The sequence below is a fragment of the Marmota monax genome, unplaced genomic scaffold (genome assembly GCF_021218885.2).
Source record: "Marmota monax isolate L192 unplaced genomic scaffold, Marmota_monax_Labrador192_F-V1.1 WCK01_AAM20220418_F8-fsc00091, whole genome shotgun sequence".
Classification (NCBI taxonomy): domain Eukaryota; kingdom Metazoa; phylum Chordata; class Mammalia; order Rodentia; family Sciuridae; genus Marmota; species Marmota monax.
The window spans coordinates 1,671,551-1,680,437 of record NW_026692434.1 but is presented as its reverse complement, the minus strand read 5'-3'; positions in this window follow the sequence as shown (position 1 = coordinate 1,680,437).

Here is an 8,887-nt window from a genome sequence, read left to right as displayed (position 1 = left end):
ATTGTTGGTTGTTCAAAACATTACATATTTCTTGATATATCATATTTCACACTTTGATTCAAGTAGGTTATGAACTCCAATTTTTACCCCATATAAAGATTGCAGAATCACATCAGTTACACATCCATTGATTTACATATTGCCATACTAGTGTCTGTTGTGTTCTGCTGCCTTTCCTATCCTCTACTATCCCCCCTCCCCTCCCCTCCCCTCCCATCTTCTCTCTCTACCCCATCTACTGTAATTCATTTCTCCCCCTTGTTTTTTCCCCTTTCCTTTCACTTTCTCTTGTATGTAATTTTGTATAATAATGAGGGTCTCCTTCCATTTCCATGCAATTTCCCTTCTCTCTCCCTTTCCCTCCCACCTCTCGTCCCTGTTTAATGTTAAACTTCTTCTCATGCTCTTCCTCCCTACTCTGTTCTTAGTTGCTCTCCTTATATCAAAGAAGACATTTGGCATTTGTTTTTTAGGGATTGGCTAGCTTCACTTAGCATAATCTGCTCTAATGCCATCCATTTCCCTGCAAATTCCATGATTTCGTCATTTTTTAATGCAGAGTAATACTCCATTGTGTATAAATGCCAATTTTTTTTATCCATTCATCTATTGAAGGGCATCTAGGTTGGTTCCACAGTCTAGCTATTGTGAATTGTGCTGCTATGAACGTCGATGTAGCAGTATCCCTGTAGTATGCTCTTTCTAGGTCTTTAGGGAATAGACAGAGAAGGGGAATAGCTGGGTCAAATGGTGGTTCCATTCCCAGCTTTCCAAGAAATCTCCATACTGCTTTCCAAATTGGCTGCACCAATTTGCAGTCCCACCAGCAATGTACAAGTGTACCCTTTTCCCCACATCCTCGCCAGCACTTGTTGTTGTTTGACTTCATACTGGCTGCCAATCTTACTGGAGTGAGATGGTATCTTAGGGTGGTTTTGATTTGCATTTCTCTAACTGCTAGAGATGGTGAGCATTTTTTCATGTACTTGTTGATTGATTGTATGTCCTCCTCTGAGAAGTGTCTGTTCAGGTCCTTGGCCCATTTGTTGATTGGGTTGTTTGTTCTCTTATTGTCTAATTTTTTGAGTTCTTTGTATACTCTGGATATTAGGGCTCTATCTGACGTGTGAGGAGTAAAGATTTGTTCCCAGGATGTAGGCTCCCTATTTACCTCTCTTATTGTTTCTTTTGCTGAGAAAAAAACTTTTTAGTTTGAGTAAGTCCCATTTGTTGATTCTAGTTATTAACTTTTGTGCTATGGGTGTCCTATTGAGGAATTTGGAGCCCGACCCCACCATATGTAGATCGTAGCCAACTTTTTCTTCTATCAGACGGCGTGTCTCTTATGTGATATCAAGCTCCTTGATCCATTTTGAATTAAATTTTGTGCATGGCGAGAGAAAGGGATTCAATTTCATTTTGTTGCATATGGATTTCCAGTTTTCCCAGCACCATTTGTTGAAGATGCTATCATTCCTCCATTGCATGCTTTTAGCCCCTTTATCAAATATAAGATAGTTGTAGTTTTGTGGATTGGTTTCTGTGTCCTCTATTCTGTACCATTGGTCCACCTGCCTGTTTTGGTACCAGTACCATGCTGTTTTTGTTACTATTGCTCTGTAGTATACTTTGAAGTCTGGTATCGCTATACCACCTGTTTCACACTTCCTGCTTAGCATTTTTTTTTTTTTTTGCTAGTCTGGGTCTTTTATTTTTCCATATGAATTTCATGATTGCTTTCTCTACTTCTACAAGAAATGCCGTTGGGATTTTGATTGGCATTGCATTAAACCTATAGAGAACTTTTGGTAATATCGCCATTTTGATGATGTTAGTTCTGCCTATCCATGAACAGGGTATATTTTTCCATCTTCTAAGATCTTCTTCTATTTCTCTCTTTAGGGTTCTGTAGTTTTCATTGTATAAGTCTTTCACCTCTTTTGTTAGGTTGATTCCCAAGTATTTTATTTTTTTTGAGGATATTGTGAATGGAGTGGTTGTCCTCATTTCCATTTCAGAGGATTTGTCGCTGATATACAGGAATGCCTTTGATTTATGCGTGTTGATTTTATATCCTGCCACTTTGCTGAATTCATTTATTAGCTCTAATAGTTTCTTTGTAGACCCTTTTGGGTCTGCTAGGTATAGAATCATGTCACCTGCAAATAGTGATAATTTAAGTTCTTCTTTTCCTATTTTTATGCCTTTAATTTCTTTCGTCTATCTAATTGCTCTGGCCAGTGTTTCGAGAACTATGTTGAACAGAAGTGGTGAGAGAGGGCATCCCTGTCTTGTTCCAGATTTTAGAGGGAATGCCTTCAATTTTTCTCCATTCAGAATGATGCTAGCCTGAGGCTTAGCATAGATTGCTTTTACAATATTGAGGTATGTTCCTGTTATCCCTGGATCTCTTATGATTTTGCACATTCGGCGTCCTGTAGGCTTCTAGGATTGGGATTCTGTCTCATTCTTCAAGTCTGGGAAGTTTTCTCGTATTATTTCATTGAATAGTTTGCTCATTCATTTGGTTTTGACCTCTACACCTTCCTGTATCCCAATGACTCTTAAATTTGGTCTCTTTATGTTATCCCATATTTCTTGGATGTTCTGCTCATGGTTTCTTAACAGTCTTGCTGAGCTGTCCATGTTCTTTTCCAGTTGAAATACTTTGTCTTCATTGTCTGATGTTCTATCTTCTAAGTGTTCTACTCTGCTGGTAGTATTCTCAATTGAGTTTTTAAGTTGGTTTATTGCTTCCTGCATTTCTAGGATTTCTGTTTGTTTGTTTTTTATAACCCCTATCTCCCTGTATAGTTGATCTTTTGCTTCCTGGATTTGTTTGTGTAATTCATTTTCGAAGTGACCTTTCATTGTCTGATTTTGCTGTCTAATGTCTTCCTTGATACTCCAGATCATCTGAAGCATGTATATCCTGAATTCTTTATCTGACATTCCATCTGCTGCAGCTTTACCTCTTCTAAAGTTGAGTTGACCTGCATTGCTTGTGGTCCTTTCTTTCCTTGTCTTTTCATACTGCTTGCGTTTCTTTCTGCTTGGTGAAACTGTTGTGTTTTTGAAATGTTTTTTCCCCTATATATTTATATTGCTCTTGTATAGTTGAAAAGTCTCCCTTGCAGGGTCGGGCGGCGGTCTGCCTACCTTGCAGGCACGGGCAGCAGCTCTGCTCTGCCCCTCCTCCAATTGGTGTGAGGTGTCTACCACGCCCGCGGACCCCTGGGCCTGTTCTGCCGGTCGGTCGCAGGTCTGCCTACCTTGCAGGCGCGGGAGGCAGCTCTGCTCTGCCCTTACTCCAATTGGGGTGTCGTGACTACCACGCCGGCAGGTCACTGGGCCTGTTTTGGGCGTGGGCGGCGGCTCTGCTCTGCCCCTACTCCAATTGGGGTGACGTGTGTACCACGCCGGCAGGCCACCGGGCCTGATCCGCCGGTCAGTTGCAGGTCTGCCTACCCTGCAGGTGCGGGCGGCGGCTCTGCTCTGTCCCTCCTCCAATTGGTGTGAGTTGTCTACCACACCCGCGGACCCCTGGACCTGTTCTGGGCGCGGGCGAAGGCTCTGCTCTGCTCCTACTCCAATTGGGGTGACGTGCCTACCACCCCGGCCGGCCGCTGGGCCTGTTCCACTGGTCAGTCGCAGGTCTGCCTACCTTGCGGGCACGGGCGGTGGCTCTGCTCTGCCCCTACTCCAAATGGGGTGATGTGTCTGTCGCACTGGCAGGCCACTGGGCCTGTCCCGCTGGTCGATTGCAGGTCTGCCCACCTTTCGGGCACGGGTGGCAGCTCTGCTCTGCCCCTACTCCAATGGGGTGTCGTGACTACCACGCCGGCAGGTCGCTGGGCCTGATCCGCCGGTCTGTCTCAGGTCTGCTTACCTTGCAGGCGCGGGCGGCGGCTCTGCCTTGCCCCTCCTACCACGCCCGCGGACCACTGGGCCTGATCTGCAGTTTGGTCGCAGGTCTGCCCACCCTGCGGGCACGGGTGGCGGTTCCGCTCTGCCCCCACTCCAATTGGGGTTACGTGACCACCACACCGGCGGAGCCTGATCCGGGTGCGGGCGAAGGCTCTGCTCTGCCCCTACTCCAGTTGGGGTGACGTGTGTACCACGCTGGCAGGCTGCTGGGCCTGACCCGCCAGTCTGTCGCAGGTCTGCTTACCTTGCAGGCGCGGGCGGTGACTCTGCCCTGCCCCTCCTACCACGCCCGTGTACCACTGGGCCTGTTCTGCCGGTCGGTCGCAGGTCTTCCCACCTTGCGAGCGCGGGTGGCGGCTCCGCTCCGCCCCCTCTCCAATTGGGGTCACAGGACTACCACGCCGGCGAGCCGCTGGGCCTGCTCCGGGCACGGGCGGCGGCCCGGCTCCTCCCCTCTGGCTCGACGACAAAGCGAGAGAGACTCGGGTGTCTGTGACTCACCCTCCCTACCAGGAGACCAACTGTTTCTGTCTCCGCTGGTATTGATGAAGTTCTCTCCTCCGCTGCTTTCTGATGACATCAGATCTCTGCCATGTTTGTATCCTATGCGAATGGCAGCATTTCGTTCTCTTTGCCGGGTTGCCAAAGCAACGGGTGAGTCCTGACCGACCCTCACAAGCCCCATCTCAGTCTTGTTGCCACTGCCCACGAAGGCTCGGTTGGTATTTACCTCCACAGTATTCAGCAGGACCCGGACCGAGAAGCAGTTTCCGTGGGCTCCTTAGCCCTGGGCCAGAGCAGTTCCAGGAGCCGGAACTCGGCTGCTCCGTGCTCGTTATGCTCTGATAAGAGCAGGCTCCAAGAAGCAGTTTCCGCGCGTTATTTAGCACTGAGCCTGAGTAATTTGTCTGCAAGCCGCAGGCGAATGGCAGCCTGAAATTACCTGTTCTATGGCTGAATGAGCTGTGGTCAGTCGAAAACAGGGATGGTGACGTCAGCTCTCCAAGATGGTGGCTGCTGGCCTCCTCTGTGTTCTGACCGGTGTGGAGAACCAAATTGGACCGCTTCCTTCCCCCGTCTCGAACCCAGAATTCAGCACTGAGTACGGTGCTTGCACGGCTGGCAGAAACTGCAGCGCTGTATCCCTGCGTCGCTATCTCCTCGTTTCCCAGCGCGCACCGCAGACTCTAGCAGCGGGGCGATTTGCTGAATAAGCAGTGTTACCCTACGTGCGACAAATCTCTCGCGTTTGAGTCCCCATAGCCGATCCTCGTGCGATGGAAATCCTTCCTCCAGGTTCCGGAGCACCCCACTATTGCTGGAAATTCCTAACAAGATAGCCTTTAGCCGTCCTGACTCGTCATTCTCCCACACAGTGACGCGGCACACGGGGGCAATGCACTCCCCTCGCCGCCATCTTCCAGGATCGCATTACATTTCTGAGAAGTAATCATTTTCTGGGCTGGGGATGTGGCTCAAGCGGTAACGCGCTCGCCTGGCATGTGCAGGGCGCTGGGTTCGATTCTCAGCACCACATAAAATAAAGATGTTGCATCCACCGAAAAATATTTAAAATGTGCAATTATTGTCAGATGTGGTGGTGCAGGCCTGGAATCCCAGCTACTGGGAAGACTGAGGCAGGAGAATCACAAGTTCAAGTCCAGCTTCAACAACTTAGCAAGGTGCTCTTGCAACCCAAAGCATGTCCTCTTGGTTTTAAACCCTCCTCTCTTTCTGCCTCCTCATCCACGGATTTCCATCCAGCCAAGGAGCCACTGTCATATCTTGCCCAAACCCCTCCCCTACATTGTAAGTCTTTATCTTCAGGTTGGTTAAAATTCTAAGTTCTTTGAACTCTTTTTGCATTGGCCTTATTTTTGCAAGAGTTACTCATCTTTACAAGTTCTACTTAAAGCTCTTTCAAGTTTTTCACACTTTCCATTCTATATCTGAATTATTTATTTGTGTTTTATTAAGCTTATTTTATAAACATGCCTTCTAAAAGAATTTTTTTAAATGAATAAACCAATAAATAATCAAACAATCCTTATGTATTTTATGTGATCACAATTAGCTTGGCAAAGATGACTGACAAAAAATGAAATATGGTAAACTCATATCTCTTTTCTACCACCTGTCATATGACCATGTAATCCTATGGATGAGAGACAGTAAAATGAAATAATAGTACTTGCTTACAAGATGTTCCTGTATATCAAAGAACTTTTTTTTTTAACAATTTAGTTATAGTCAGGAAACACCAGAGATGGGCTAATCAAATGCTAGTTTTCCATATGCATTATTGCATTTTATTGAAATTGCTATATTTTAATCAATAAATCTTGTGATTTTTGACATTTTCAAACTTTTAAGATAAGCATTTATAAGATTTTATTCGTAGTGTTCAGAATTAATATTTAAGGTCAATGATCATACTGATAAAGGATGGAAACAATTTTATGTAAGCATCTGTGAACAGGGGTGAATGTGGAACAGACTTCTACAGAATATAACAACATTGCCTTCTTACTGAGACTAGTTAATTGCAATTGCCTGAGTACAATTCTTTATGAGTTCTCTAGTATTAGATGAATTAATATTCTCTGGTTAACTTGATACCTTATTAATTTTCTGTTTGTTTATTTTTCTATCACTAGGGCTATTCTTTAATTCTAAGACTAGTAAATTTGAATGGTTTTAGTATAACTAAGCAAATATATAACTTAAAAGATGATGACAATAAACACTGATAAGTATTCTCAAACAATCCCTATGTCTGATATGGCTTGTCAACATTTATTGCAATTTGAATAATGGGTTTCAGAGGGAATCCTGGCAGCTACTTAGACAGTCTTCACAGGATGGCCACATGTTGGTATCATCACTATACAGCACAACATGCTTTTGTAATGCGTGACTATTAATCTCAGAAATTTGATTCCTTTAGTGCAGTCAGGGCTAACTACATAGTAGTTACAATCAATGCATTAAAATTAGAATACTAAATTATTACTTTAGCAAATTTAATAAATATTAATTGAAACTCATTGAGTATATTTTGTTATAGGAAGATCTACATAGTAATTTAAATACTGCAGGACTTGATACAAATGGTGATTTAGAAGGGAAAAAAATGCACATGCTTAGATAAATCTCTTCCTCTCCTTTCTTTCTTTTGCAAATATTTGCATCCAAAACATAATTACTGCTTTGTTTTTCCATGGGCCTGTAAGATTTGTTAGTATTGGTTGAAGAATCCTGACTTGATCTGGGACTTAGTAATATAAGCCTATTTGTCTATAAAACCATGATTCTTGAGATTCAATTTCATCTCTTTCTATATTAAGTCAAAATTATATACATCTGCCTTACTGTGGCTTAGTTACCATTATTTTTTCTAGAATAAGTAAGAGAGAATGCATATTAATTACTGAATCTTGCTGTATTTCATAGGGTATTTGCTAAATGCTAAAGTCTTATTTATAAATGTAAACACTGAAGGCCTGGGAAATTAAGAAATCTGTTAATGGTAACACTGCATATGTTAGTTACCTGTAGTTTTGTTTCAAATTTGTACAAAACTTTGGTCTTAATACATCGATTTGTTATCATACAATTTATATGGGTCAGGAGTATGGACACTCTCAATCCAGTTCTCATCAGTATGAATGTTCAATTCAGTCCTCTTTTTTAAGGTGTTTTGGGAGGCTGTATTGAAAGTGCTGGCTAAAGTACTATAGGCACAACTGGAGAAGTATCTGCATCTAAGTTCAAGGAATGGTTGTTTGCAAAGTTCATGTTCTTGCACGCTGCTATTGGCCGGAGGTCAACTTTGATTCCTGTGATGGCTCATTCAAACAAATCAAATAAGTGGAAAACGCAATAGAGGTGATCTGCAAACAAGATGACTGACAGTTATAATTTTTTGTACTCTAATCATGGCAGTGGATTCTATCACCTTTGCTATATTCTATTGGTTAGATTCAAGTTACTAGGTCCAGCCGACTTTTCAGAAAATTGAATTACAAAAAGGCATGATTACAAGGAGGTGGTAATCTTTAGAGCGTCTTAGAAGTTTCCACTGTAATTAAATCCAAAAGTCAGAATTTGAAGCCAAGTACCACTTTCCATGTCAGTACTTAAGAGCAAATTCTTTCCTATGTATGACTTGACCCTTAGTCTGTGATTCTTCATTTCTAACCTTCTATATTTAACAAACCAACATCTTCAGAATAAAGAATTAAACTCCTCTTCAGCATTCTTCAGATTCTGGTGACAACTTTATTTGGCATCAGTTTCAGATTATTAACTTACATCTATTAGAAGGGATGACACATTCTTTTAAATATTTTAACTCACAATTGAGTTGCCTGAGTACGATTCTTTATGAGTTCTCTAGTATTAGATGAATTAATATTCTCTGGTTAACTTGATACCTTATTAATTTTCTATTTGTTTATTTTTCTATCACTAGGGCTATTCTTTAATTCTAAGGTTTATTGGCATCCTCTAATAAGTTATATGGATCAAAAATTGTCTCCAAAGTAAACTATATTTCTAATGTTAAATACTTATTTTTAATACTAAGGAAGTGATTATAGATTGAATATAGTAACAACTCTAAATGAATCACTTGATACTATAAGGTACTTCTATTTTTCTACATAATTAAAAGTCAGATATTAGCTTTGATTTTTCATATTATTCCCTAAATTGTGATAGTGAATCTTGATTGTTTGCACAGTTGTCTTGTATATAGCATTAGAAGCAAGAGAAAAAAAAAGTTTCTCATAACACTACTGTCTTGAGTGTTGTATTTCTCAAGCTTATGCTTTTTAATTTACAATATCATCATCCCTGGAATATTTATAATATAATCAAAGTTCATGCTCACACGTATAACAATTTTGCCACTGGATATGAATGTTATATTTCCCACTGAATTATAATATTTAAAATG